General features: G+C 37.6%; 1 protein-coding gene across 5 annotated transcripts in view; it reads right to left on the bottom strand.

The window, feature by feature from the left end:
- LOC126372413 (regulating synaptic membrane exocytosis protein 1) overlaps positions 1-14,551 on the bottom strand; it is a 139,355-nt gene that overhangs the window by 106,785 nt on the left and 18,019 nt on the right. For all 5 annotated transcript variants that reach the window (XM_050018138.1, XM_050018142.1, XM_050018141.1 and 2 more), the window contains exon 2: positions 7,399-7,422. The gene's annotated coding sequence lies outside the window, so the exon portion shown is untranslated. The remainder of the gene's footprint in view (positions 1-7,398; positions 7,423-14,551) is intronic.

Raw genomic sequence — 14,551 nt, 5'->3', positions numbered from 1 at the left:
TACCAGCGATTTAGTTTACTTTTGTGTCTTTGCTCCTGTTGGTAGGTATATAGCTATCACTAATGGCAAACATTTTTTAGTTTACTTAAACGCACGCCTGTATTTCATTGCACGACAAACAGGTTCACAAATCATATAAGTAGGTTAACAAAACCATCAAAGGTTACCCGCTGAATATAATACTAAATACGTCTATGATGTTCGATTTAAACACCCCTTTATTTGACTTCTACAACATGCACATGATGATAAGTATAGAAACATTTAACATAAGTATTCCTTTCGGAGCATCAGGCGAGAGGCTAAAATCCCTTCAAAAACTTCAATTTTCCATATACGTATATTTTTCGCGCATTTGTTCTTGTAAAACTTGCCTATCTGGCTGTATTAAACATTACAAAACGTTACGATACACGAAACTCTCAGTATAAGAAACCCATTAAACATTCAAGTTGGGAGCTCGTTCAGCAAGTTGGAGCTACTTATTGTTTAACAGCTGATTAGGTAATTTTCCAGTTACATGACGCGTTGTTTTATTACCTACCAGTTCTAACATGTTATTAAATATGTCCTTCATCGTATGAGCTATATGAGCCATGGCAATGATGTGACATTATTTTTTATATATTTTCCAATACTGCCGCTGATTTAATCTACAATTACGATTTCATTTAAATAAATTATTATAAAGCTTTTGCAACGCATTTTTATGTTGTGATAAGAAAGTTAATAAAACATCAATTTAATTATTCACAATTTTATAAAGTATTTACTTACAAAATGTGTAATCAAAGAAAAGTTTATTCTAATTTCAGCAAAAAAATTCAAGACTAAAGTTCTAATTCGAATTGTAGATGTAAGTAATTATTATCTCATAAAGTTTCTTTCACTCTTATTAGAGGTCGAGTCGTGGAATGAAATGTTCCCTAAATAAAAGATGACTCTCGCAGGGCCATCGCCGGCGAAAAGGAGGCCAGTAATGGCGGACACTCTAAGTGCCGCGTTTAGACTAACCTTCTACTGAATATTTGATATTCGGTTACCTACTTTGTTTACTTATATTTGGAGTCATTTTTCTGAGCTCCAGGATGTTAATTTAGAATGTGTATGAACGATCGCCAATGGTCACGCGAGTCAAAACCTTGTGTGATGTGCTATTGTAGGTATTATGTATCACATCACTAATTTAGGAGCCACGCTCTTGTCAGTGTAGCATTCTTGTCTAAAATATTCTCCATGCTACTTTTTTTAGGGAAAAATAGGGCAGTGGTTTGTGGTAAGGCTTTAAATTATTCTCTATCTAAGGAGGATGATCTTATATCCCTAAAAAAATAAAATATCATGGTATGTCTTAGCTGAAGAGCCGTGGTAGCCCAATTGGAATAACGCTTGACCCTTACGGTGAGTTCGCAGGTTCACATCCCATCCTGGGCCTAAATCAATGATTTTCGAAGTTATTTCCGAATTCATGTTTGGATCATAAATGATTATCCCGTGCTCAGCGATGAAGTAAAACATCGTGAGGAAACCCACATTCTCGAGAAATGCGATTCGTAGGTATATAACCTAACCTGTATTGGGCTGGTTTCCCTTCGCGGGTTGGAAGGTCAGATGCTTCTATAAAAACGGAACCTGTCAAACCTTCAGGTTAGATAAGCAGACCTTGTGAAAAAAAAAACGGGATAAGATGATGGTATGTCTTAGCTGGCATGATAACCAACAGCTATTTTCAAAGATGTATATTTGAAAAGTTGCACAATTTTCCTACGGAAACGATTTGAATTGCACAATTTCGATCATAAATAAAATATATTTCGTGTAAAGATTGTATGATTTCTTTTCCTTCCGTTTGCCTTGGGGGGTTCATCCTTGCACGGCTGTGTGGGAGCTTCTCAGAATGCACGCTCGAAGCGACCCTGACCGACTTCCCGATGACCGATATCCGTGCAGCCCAGCTCCCCGCCCGCGGCGCACAACGCATGCAATTTGCTAAGCCGCGAGTTGTGGCTCTGCTCACCCCATTAATGATACCGAAAGTGAGTTTATTGGGTGATATCACCAAATAGTTCACCATATCTGTTTTAGGACTTCGTAACAAGAGTTGCAAGTGGAACTCTGATTAATTGTGGCGCTGCTCACCGCGACAAAACTACTTAATAAGTAAGTACAGTATTTTTTTGATGACGCGGTGTTTTATGGGACTCGATACAGGTGACGATGACGCTTCCAGGTATTTTTAGAATACCAGAATTAGTATCGTTTAAAGTGTGTGTGATTGTGTATTACGCATATTATAATAACAATAAAATTAACAATTACAAGCTTACGACTATATTCCCAATTACGGTAGTCAGAGTTACATCATCACAAGAAGAAATCAGTACTTAAGTAAGTACCCGCATTTCACCGAGAATACATGATACGTATTACGGTTGATTAAAGTTTTTAATATACCTTTAATAAATGTTCTTTCAATAACAACGTGTACCAAAACTAAATCTTATTCGACACTTTATTATTCGTTTTCTTTTTGTAAAGCGTTACAGAATTCCAAGTCCACACACACATTAATAAAGTAATTCATAATTCCCATTTAATGTGGATATACTTACAGGAGCTCGCTCACTTAAGTATCATTCGTGTCAACTAACTATTCATCACGCCTATTTAATTATTTAGTTCACGTGTCAGCTCGCGCTTCTAATTTATGATGCTGTGAATATCTAAAATACACAATTTTGGAAGTTATACCTATATATTTGGGAGGGGAGCTGGGTGGCGCAGCGGTAAACGCGCTCGGTCTGCGATTGTTGAAGTTAAGCAACTTTCGCAAAGGCCGGTCATAGGATGGCTGACCACAAAAAAAAAGTTTTCATCTCGAGCTCCTCCGTGCTTCGGAAGGCACGTTAAGCCGTTGGTCCCGGCTGCATTAGTAGTCATTAATAACCATCAATCCGCACTGGGCCCGCGTGATGATTTAAGGCCCGATCTCCATCCATAGGGAAGGCCCGTGCCCTAGCAGTGGGGATGTTAATGGGCTGATGATGATGATACCTATATTTAAATGCACGATTAAAATTGGGCCACTTCATATGCAGAATTAATCATTTCATCGCTGGTGTCGCGAACCGACGTATCTGTATTTTTTGTAGAAACTGATTTACACCTTTTGCAAGCGTCAATAAGACACAAATCACTTTAGCAAAAAATGACAGATACGTCAGTTAGCAAAGTCAGCCACGATTTGTCTCCACAATTATAGTTTACCGACTTGTTTATCAAATTTTCATTAACACTGTTAGCTCGACCATTATACACGTCATCACGTCGGTCTAACAGAAAGCTCAGTGAGGTGTGGGTACTTAGTTCATTTCGCGATGGATGTACCTCTGACTATCCCATTTTGGATATAATTGTGAGCTTATGTTCTTTAGTTTCTTATTATTTTAACTGATATTTGACCCGTGAGCCCGTGTGTAATTCTATGGTAAAAGGTTTAAATCTCATCTAAAGGAGAGCTTATTTAAAAAAAAATTGCTCGTTATTACTTATCTCGGCATGTACTCTTATGCCTCTTATGTTAGAGCGTTAGGCTCACGATCTGGAAGTCCGGGTTCGATTCCCGATGGGGACATTGTCGAAATCACTTTGTGAGACTGTCCTTTGTTTGGTAAGGACTTTTCAGGCTTGAATCACCTGATTGTCCGAAAAAGTAAGATGATTCCGTGCTTCGGAGGGCACGTTAAGCCGTTGGTCCCGGCTATTAGCCGTAAAAACACCTCCACCAACCCGCAGTGGAGCAGCGTGGTGGAGTATGCTTCATACCCCCTCCGGTTGATTGAGGGGAGGCCTGTGCCCAGCAGTGGGACGTATATAGGCAGTTTATGTTATGTTATGTTATGTACTCTTATGATACAGATTCTTACCTACGTAGTATAAGAGGCAGGGTATTTTATTGTTATACGTACCAATATGTTTTTCTGCATTTTTTTGCTAAAAGTTTGAATGTATGTTTTGAGTCAATATTTTTTTTTATACGGGCATCATGCTAAGAATCTCAGAATAAGCAGGATAAATGCAGCAAAGAAGATACTTATACAACTGTTAGCTATGGTTTGATAAGAAAGTAATATGTCTATCTTTTGTCTTCTCTTGACATTGTGTGTTTTTTATTACAATAATTTTACAAAAGGCGAACTTCGGTTTTATGCCCTCCTTAATATTTGGTTATTCGAGCTAACAACAACATTTATTCAACAATCCTCGCTTTGTAACCTAACTTTCCGCCATATATTCCAAACTTGTTAACAGAATCAAAACCCGGCTGTAGCTTCGATCACAATTGATTATTTGGTAGATAAATTAATGTACTTAGATTACATTTTCCAGTTCTACTGAATCCAACAAAATAATCTGTATTTAAGTATCCGCAACGTAGGTAGTCCCGAAGTGTTTACCTCCAAGAACTCGCTGTGGAGCAGCGTGGTGGATTCCTCCTCCGGTTGAGGCCTGTGCCCAGATGCGGAACTTATATGGGCTATTGTATGCATTTTTTGTATTAATCAAGTTATGAGGGTGGTTTTGTGTTTATTAGCAATGACGGATATGACGGTCAACAAGCGACAGATTTTAATGACGGTCCACATGTATCGGCCTACATTTGCATAATTTGCCTTGATTTGAGGCTTATTTTCCCTGCGGCCTTGGTTGCCAGCATTAACATAAATATAAGGACGCAAAAAATAAATTAATGTGCGCTCACTTACGCCTATATATCAGCGCTATATACGATCCTGACGACCCGATTACTCTAGCTATACAGGCGGCCAATCAGCTTGCGACAACAAACACTTCAGGAAACCGATACCGACCCTGCCGGCCTGGTTCACGATTTTCCCGCGCTTACAGCTATCGACCCGCTAGAGTCGATTAATTATTTCCTGTTGTCTCACCCTCAGTCCTGTTGTCTTAGATTTTGTACCAGATGAGGGCCCATTTGTCCGGCCAAGTAGTTAGTGCCATCTGCGACAAATCTCCAATAAGTTACGTTAAAAAAAGGGTGCAAGTTAGGTACCGGGACACTCCCGGTTTGAGAAGCAAGCCGGTGAGCCACAGGACCGTGGTGACTTATATACAGTGACTGTTTGGTCCATTTTCATATCAAATCACAAACTCTCTAAGTATACGTTTACGTGTACTACGTTTCTCTGCTCGGTACAGGCCTCCTAATGTCCCTATATGTGTGTGTGTGTATCCCACATAATAAGTATCCTCTTGCTATGACAGGGCCTGAATAAGTTAATACGTTTATCTGTTAGTGCACTGAATATCCTGTACCGTAGCTTACTACATAATTATTATTAATGCTAAAGTATTAAAATAATAAGCTGCTACTATTTGTTTACACGCGGCTTGTGGCTTTGCCTTCATTTTCATTGCAATAATTAACATTTTAGAATACACTCTACAAGCTATTGTAGATACGGTACATTACAGAAGGTTACAGAAAGTGCGCAGCTAGAAAATAAGTACCAACAAAGCACATAATCGTAACGAATACGGCCGGCACTAATGAAATTGAAATCGATTGCGTTCTGCGCACCACTCATTAGCCACAACCTGCGTTAATTAGAAGGATATTCGTTTGATGTCGTCTGTACGAACGTATAAACCACTCTACCATACGTAGTTCATTATATTTAATTTATATGTCCCTTTTAAGCACTTCGGAAAAGTTCTTTACTAGCAATAATTTTATTTAATACTGCTATGCAGTCAACTGTTACCAACAAATCGATTAATGTTTCATAATATCTAAACAAAGAGATCACAGTCATGTCGGTGCACGACCATGTTTTAGTCATAAATAACTTTAGAACGAATCAGAACATTTTAATGGAAAAAAGGCTTTGATGAGAAAAGTTAAATGAGGGTCACGCAGCATTTCAAAGTGCAAACAAGAACATTTTTATTGTTTGAAAACGGAAGTACTGCTATCTTTTTTATTCACAGTGATGTTTTTTTTTTTATTCTTCCATTTATAAATTAGAAGCTCCTCCATATTTTGTTACAAGAATAATAACTTGAAGTAATTGGATGGAAACTGTCTTTTGAATTAGGTACAATTCAGTTAATTAATTAAAAAAAGCTTTTCGTTATTAAGTACATTAATAACATCTGCTGATTATGGTCTCACTGTCTGCTGTGATGTTAATTACGGCGACATAAATCGCCATCTCCCAACTGTGAAGCCACACTTAAATCGTTGAATAGAAATATATCTTGTGAATACTTACTTATAATATTTTAAATGCTAATAGAAGATACAAATTAATTTAGTATAAGCCCAAGTCAAACATCAACGAAGCCGATTACGGGATCGCGATATTTTAGCAATTAAGCTGAAATCGTATACCATTATTAACTTGAATGTTAGATGAAAGCATTTTTACTAAAGTAAGATGTTTAATGGAAAAAGTTTTAATGGGATTTGATGAACGAAACGCTCTTAATACAAATTTCTTAAAAGCAATTTTCTCTGTTACGGGCTGAGTTTCCACAAATGCTTCGTTTCGCGGAGTTGTCGTGACACCTACGAATAATAAAAATTCCAAGAGATTGAAATCAATAAGGATATCAGACTTGCGTAAAGTACTTCGTCAACTTCTTACTTGCCTGAGTTATCAATATTTCAAGAGTTTGTAAATTATTCTTACTTAGTGTTAATATTTACGACGCAGCAAATCGTCTATAACTATAAACACGATAGGTAGAAAAAGATATCTCCCGACTATAAATAAGGCGAGGGACGCACGTGTGTAAACTAAGTGCGTGGTACTCCTGGCAACACCACCACGACATAAATTACCGAAGAATGGCCCAAGTTGCGACTCTAATGCCAGATCGAGCAGATTAAACGCCGACGAGAGAAAAACTCCTCGACCAATCTGTAGATATGGGTCACATTTTTCAACCCTCCCCAAATAGCTTTCGTAACGATTGCTAAATAAAGCAGTAGGCCATTCTAAGCGAATCTTTTTATAAAATATAGGGTCCATTCATCACGCATTGGGTTGAAATATTTCAGACTGGTACAAATATAGCCAATGTGACGTCACATTGTTATAAATAAAACTTCCTGCGTAACTCCGCTCGCCACATTAATAGTCTTGTGTATTTTGTGAGTAAAAAAATACGTTTTTCTGTATGAACGGAGCTTACCTGGCGAAATTAATAATTTTGCCTGCGGACCTGTAACGTTTTAAGTAGACGTCTGTTATGCGCACCTAGGACTTGTAATAACACTGTTGCTCAAAAGATAAATTCTACGTTCCTTCTAATTAAACAACGTCGCCCGGTACAATTGTACGCCCAAATATAGACCAATGTATTACTTACCTAAAATCTTCTTAATCACGTTATCTGAAAACAGAAAATTCATTTGATATATAAATTTGTTATAATAATTTCAAGCTCTTCTTAAATTCTAATACACTTTATGTCTTAGACGAAAAGAGTCGAATTTTTCCTAATCTTTAATATTGGCTTCATAATCGTAACTCAGAAAGTTGTTCAGCGTAAAAGTGTTTTAACGAGGGTTTCATATAAACGCTCCTCGGCTCCTCGTCCACGTTGCCTACTTTTGACTTTCGATCATTTTTACATAATTACAGACACTTCGCTACCGCTTGCCGCTCTCAAGCATCGACGCGCCCGCTTCCAAATGCAAAAAAGTTTAATCTTCCTCATTTAATAACCTAAATTAAAAACGTTTTGAAAAAGAGTGAAAACGTCGTTTCGTTCATAATTTCCACCTTTGTCAACGTTCATTATTTTGGCAAAAAAAACATATTCCTTATAATTTCCACAAGTCCACGCCCTGACAACGGTCGCAATTTTATTATAAAAGTCTGTCATTACTAGCAACTCTTACTTTGTTCTTTTGGAGTATTATATTAACTGCAAACTATATTTATTGTAATATGTACTCATAATCATTTTCTTTTCTTACTTCTTACCACTTCGAAGTTTTTTTTTTGTAACTTTCGAAACCGTATTACGCGTGTCTGACAAGCATTTCGTCGGTGATTTTTATTAATGAGGAAATTTCTATGGTGAAAAGCGAGACGTTATAATGCCGTTACATTTTGTTAAAAAACCTTTATGTGGGTGTCAGACATATTCATGTACTTACGCAGATAAGTATTTCTGATGATAACGTTTTTTAAAATAATGACTTTACCGCTAAATAGCTGATACACTACGTGAGACGTCGCTTTTCTGATAATAAATTATAAGTTAAATTAATTTAATATCCCACATAGCCGTAGCTGCTTATAAAACAAGAGAGAGTCTCTTTTCTTGTGGGTAAAATAATAAATAACATTTATAGTGAGGGATTCGCAAAAGATACAATCAATACCTTTGTGTTTTTTGTTGTAAATTATTAAAAATAACAAGCATAACAAGTTGTTTCAGCAGTTGTTTCGGTTGTACGGCATGGTAATATTCCCCAGCCTGAGGCTACGGTACAATGTCACGCATACTTCCTAACACAACTGCCGTATTTTTCTTCCCGATGTCAGCCACGACTCACCACTGTGTATTTGAATACTTATAGCTACTGCCCTTTTTTATTTGTCTTAGAAAACCGTTGCGAATGCGTAAATCTTTTGTCTATATTTATTTAGAAAGTAAATTCTAGAATGTATTGTATTGTGTTTAGATCATTGTTGGGGCTTCCACGTTACTGTAGTGCGTCTGCAATGTTTGCTGATGCGCATACTGATGGCTGCCATGCTATCGTTCGCAAGCGAGTCAGTTCCCTAATAACGAGAGTACGTGGCAGCGCCAACAGTCTTCTAAGAATTGTAGCAGAGAGGATGGATGGCCCATTCCGGAAACACTGGGTTATGACTCACGTGTTACCTATACGCCGTGTGGCCAAGTAATGTCATTTAATTTAATTTAATATACTAACATAGTTCGTAAGTCTCTACTGTTTTACTAACATTATAGGGATGCAGAATCTGAAATAAATATTTTATTATTATTATTGTCAATTCTATACAATAAGACTGTTTGGTTTCTGCTTACAACGTTTTGGTCTAGGTACTTACATCAGAACTTCTTCAAGTACATATAGTTTATAGTTTACTAGTGCTACTTAAAGTTTACCATTATTTTCTTTACAAACCCCAAAACAAAAATACATGCTAATTATTACATTACTTTTAAAAGACTCAGCACTTTCGAAGCAACGATTTAATTTGGTCGACAATACAAGCAACAGGTAAATGTAACGACGCACGCAGTCGGCACGAACACCGTCTGTTGGAAAATTCCTAATTAACGAAATATGCTAATGAGAATTGCGCTTAAGTTGAAACAAAGATTTCATAAGAACGAGGAAAGGCAGGAAATGAAATTTCATTTTACCCCGCGGTCCTCCAAAGACCGCTCCTACATCACTCCTCGAAACAAACCGCTTTAATATTATTACAAGAAAAACTTCGGAATATCTCGCCACAATTTATTTCAGCGAAATCAACTCTCTGAAAAACTATCTTGCAGCCCCGTTTTCTTGCCATTTGTGACTATTTTGATTTCTTACATCACTACTGGAAAACTTAATACTTATTATAAGAAAATCATTGCTAAGTATCTATAATATAGAAGGTGTGGTATTGACATCGTAACGAATGCCGAGGTGGATGATTCAGACTATGATTCTGAGTAAATTATCAAGGAATGATCATATCTGAATGACATCATGGTCTGAATCATCCTTCAAAGTTTTCGTTACGATATCACTAACGCCCTTATGTATATTATCTCAGTTGCCAGCAACATAAACTTAGGGCGTCGTCGCTGATATGTAAGCGCACTTACAGATATCTAATATATATAATCTAATATATAATGGTAATATTTAAATAAATGTTTTTAACATTATTATCGCAATATTTCCGCCATATCCACCTACAATTTTAAACTCTACCTACCAAAACGTATCTAAATACTAACGATCTACTACAACGTTAGACTGCGTGTATAAGGATTATTATATTCGACGCCACACCTTCAGAGCCATAAAATCTCTCGGCAAGGGCCTGAGAGCTCTTCAAGCCGAGGAAAGGACGAAAATAGAAACAGAAATCCTGCTGAATGTTGTGAACGTATACCTACTTAGATTGAGACCTCAATGTGTATCAAAATGATTTAAACTGAAATAATAATACAGTTTAAGTATAACATACGTAGTTACGTAGCGAACATTTATAAAGACTTTGATAAGAGTGGGGTGGAAGTAGCGAAAGTGGTGTGCGAGGGTTGTAGTAAGTGGAATTACGTCTCTGCCTACCCCGACCGATAATAGGCGTGATCTTATGCATGCCATAATACGCATACGCTGTCATATGTGTATCGGCGTCCGAAGGACGTAATATACGATCCCGACGGCCCGATTACTCTAGACCCCGCCGACGTGGGATACGATTTCCTCATACAGCGCTTATTGCTATCGACCCACTAGAGTGGATTAATTCTTTCAAATATTTTCCTCTCAGACGACGCCCTGAGCCGAGGTTCGCGCCCAACAGGACACCCTCAGGCCTGTTGTCTTAAATTTTGTACCGGGTGAGAGCCCTCAGCGCTCCCCATTTATCCGGATAAGTAGTTAATGCCATTTGCGGGAAACCTACAATTAGTCACGTCAAAATAATAAAAAAAGAAAGCTGTCATATGTATGGCCGCGTCAGACGACTTTTAGTCTACGTTACGGCTCTGAGAGGAGTTCAGAGATGAAGTCGTGAGCTAATCAAATAAAGCGACGAAACATTTGTTATTGGATCAACGAATGGTCGACCAATTAGTCGATGGCTGCGGCGTTGTGTCGACACAGATAGCTGCCACTGCGATTGATACTAATAGATTGATGGCCAGCAGTATACCCCGCGCCCTAATGCCCGGTCTCTCAGGAAATAAAGTTTTCTTCCGTTTGAGTAAAACTGGGACAATAAAAACTAAACACAATGACCTCTTAGGGGAATTGTTGGCTACTGTGCTCGTTGAACTCTTTTGTATTGAGGCCTGTGATCAGGAAGACAGTATTATAACTGCTTATGTTATAATTAACCTAATCTAACTGGAGGTCAATTTTTGAACCCCATTTAGATATTGTGATGTAAAAATAAAGCTTTTGAGTATAAAAATAAATCTAAATGTTCAAAGCACACCTAAATATACATTAGTAAAATATACAAAGTGACTAAATGGCGTTAGATAACAATGAAAACTCTATATCCTACCTTGTAGTAAGTATATGAAGGTTTTTTCTGTTTTTATAACACAAAAAATCGCACGTTTGTCGTTTTTATAGTAGAGAAGAGGGTTCAAAGTCCCGTTAAGGTCAACATCTTTTTCATTTAATTTTCTGTTTAATAATTATGTACATTTAGTTCTCGATTAAAACGCCTGTCATAAGTTTGATAACAGTACGTGTAGTAAGCTCCCACTCGGCGGATATCGATTGTCCAAGTTGCCTTTGTGCGCGACCCGGCCACAACGCCCGATTAACCAAAATGTTCTACACACTCGTGCTAGCACTGAACCGTTTTCTATTTGAACGATTAGTTACTTATATGGTGTTATACAACTACAACTTTCTTCGTAGTCTCCACTAGTCCTCAGTGGAGCAGCTCGGTGGAATATACTTACTATTTTCTGGCCGAAGTTCCATAAAACTCGCCCTCTTTGAGCAAAACCTTTAAATGCCTTTTCTACCCTATAGAAGCTTTCGAGAATCCACTAATACCAATATGCGAAATTGATAGCCTAAGCACTTTCCAAACAGACCTCTCAGCTGCCTAAATGAATGCTGAGAAAAATACTGAGGGGTATTCTTATTCTAGCGAAAACTGCCCAATTTGCAAACTTTCTCAGGTGAGGGACTTGAATAGACCCTTGCAGCTCTGTGGAAATTACCTGTTCCACCTCATCGTTGGATGGCTTTTAGTAATCTCATCATCTCCCTAGCAATGTCCCGTTTTTCACAGGGGCCGCTTACCTAACCTGAAGATTTGACAGGTGCGATTTTTTACAGAAGCGATTGCCTATCTGACCTTCCAACCCGCAAAGGGAAAACCAGCCGAATTCAGGTTAGGTCACATACATCGGAAAAAGCATTTCTAGGAATATGGGTTTCCTCACGATGTTTTCTTTTACCGCTGAGCACGTGATAATCATTTATGATTCAAACATGAATTCGAAAGAAAATTCGACAATCATTGGTTTAGGCCTGTGCGAGGCAAGCGCAAAGTGAGAGGCAAGCGTTCTACCAATCGGGCTACCACAATTCGTTTAAGATCGTTCGATGGCTTTATACTTAAAGACGATGGACAGGTTAGTCTCAGATTGTCTAGGTAGCAATATGAGTAACTACATTGAGGACTATATCGCTAAGCGAGTAGATTATCATTTCACCTACAATCTTATACCTAGTAATAGTTCACGACTAGATTAAATATAATTAAGTAATGAATTTGGAGATGTTGTTGACCATTTATGATTGAAGATAAGTAACTAATTTGGCAACCAATAAGGTCAGTGGATGATTATTTAATTAATAATGAGACAATTTCTGCAACAACTATTTGTTTAGCTGCTATGAACATATTAAATGATAGATTTGCAATAAACGCAGATAAAATTGAGAAAACATTTACGTACTTGTTATGTAAGCTGGAGTAATATATTCTGAAGACGTCTTCAAAATATATTAAATAGTAATATACCTTTAATCCAGTTTACAAACATAATCATAACAACTGCTGTATTAATTATTTACACATAAATCCTTGAAACTTCCGTAATCTCCTTCTATAGAAGATACTTCCGTAATGTTTTACTTTAATTGAAACTACATGCATTAACAGTATCAGAACCAATAATATTTATATACTCGTAAATTGATATTCAGTATTTGATAACTAACATAAACACAAACCCGAAAAATTATTCAATAGCAATACCAAACACATTTATTTATATTAAAACCTAGCATGGGATCGTCGTTTCGTAATATTAATTAGTGTCTGGCTCCTAATTCGGGGGTAAAAGGGGCTTAGTGAATGATTGATAGAACCCAAGCCCTTTCGGATAGTTCGGACCTCTGCGACCTTTGTATTTCGACAGGTAGCAGCGGGTGTTAAATTGGTCTAGGGAAGTCGTCGAGCCCTCACGTTTTGGATATATGTTGCAGGATCCTCGGAACCGGGTCAGGCCAACGACTTGTAAGGAAAAGAGAAGAATACTTGAACTAAGGATAAGGGAACAAGCTGATTCGTATGCCAAATAAACAAAAAACACATCTTCAATTCAACTTAAGGTTATTATTGAGTCTTATAGTATCACTTCGAAGCTAGATTACAAGCAGCAGGGAGATTAATGAAATGCATTTTCTAAAACGATTGGTTAAACTGACAAAAACAAACGGACAGACTAGCCACCCTTTCACTGACTAACTTCTTGAGATCAAATACTTTTTTTATTAGTAGTACATATATGGCGATATGACCAAAGAAAGTTTAGAGTGAAAGTGAAACAACAGTTTGGTAGTGCTCACGCTCGCACTCAAATCCGCAGCCACTAAGATGGATATGATGAACCTTATCGCCCATAACAAGTGTTCATCATGTTAGAAAGGACACAGTCCCTCTGTCGGATTTCACGTCATGCACGGGAAAACAAGCAGCTGAACGTGTTCTTTGTTTTTTAATCGCTCCCAGTCCAACAACGACACAGCACTATAAAAGTAGCAAGAATTACTAGTTCTCCCAGAATCACATCAAGCCGGAAACCCACAACTTACGTCGCCCGGTAGCGTGACTTTGTGGAAAGTAATGGTGAAAAGTTTTACCTACCCATTTACTGGGGATTACGTTTTGAGTCTCTAAGGTATATGGACCCGAACGAGTTCAACCTCCATCTTTTAAAATCAATAACCGCAACTAGGCTAAAAGCACGCGAACAGTAAGTATGTCAATTAAAAAAACCTCCAAAATATTTAAATATTCTATCAATTTTCTAGCCGGCTTTGAAAGGCAATTGCCTGTGTGACATGTTTGCAAGTTATTATGTAATGTCAACATGTTCGAGCGGCAGGCGATTACCAGTTAACAGCTGGTTTGCCGATATTGCCTCCGCACAGTACGTCCAATGCTTACAAATACGACGTGTTCACCCAAATCGATACTCCGCCATTATAGTTCCCAGATGGCAGTTACATTTAGGGCGTACAATCGCATACAAGCCTAAACAATACAATATCATATGTTTTGCTGCCATTAACACTAGACAGCTTGCAGATTCGTTTAGTCAGATAACCATACCTATCACGGAACTGGAGCCGGGTTAAAATTATATTCCTAGTAAAATAGTAATTAAAAGCTTCCGTATAACTATGTTACGGGATATAATTTTATCCCTAGTGACCCTATATTACGGCTACATCTATTTTACTGCGACATGAATATATTAACGTGTATGTATA

Source organism: Pectinophora gossypiella, chromosome 14 (genome assembly GCF_024362695.1).
Source record: "Pectinophora gossypiella chromosome 14, ilPecGoss1.1, whole genome shotgun sequence".
NCBI lineage: Eukaryota > Metazoa > Arthropoda > Insecta > Lepidoptera > Gelechiidae > Pectinophora > Pectinophora gossypiella.
Note: the sequence above shows the minus strand (reverse complement) of the source record. Positions and strands in the feature narration are given on the sequence as shown.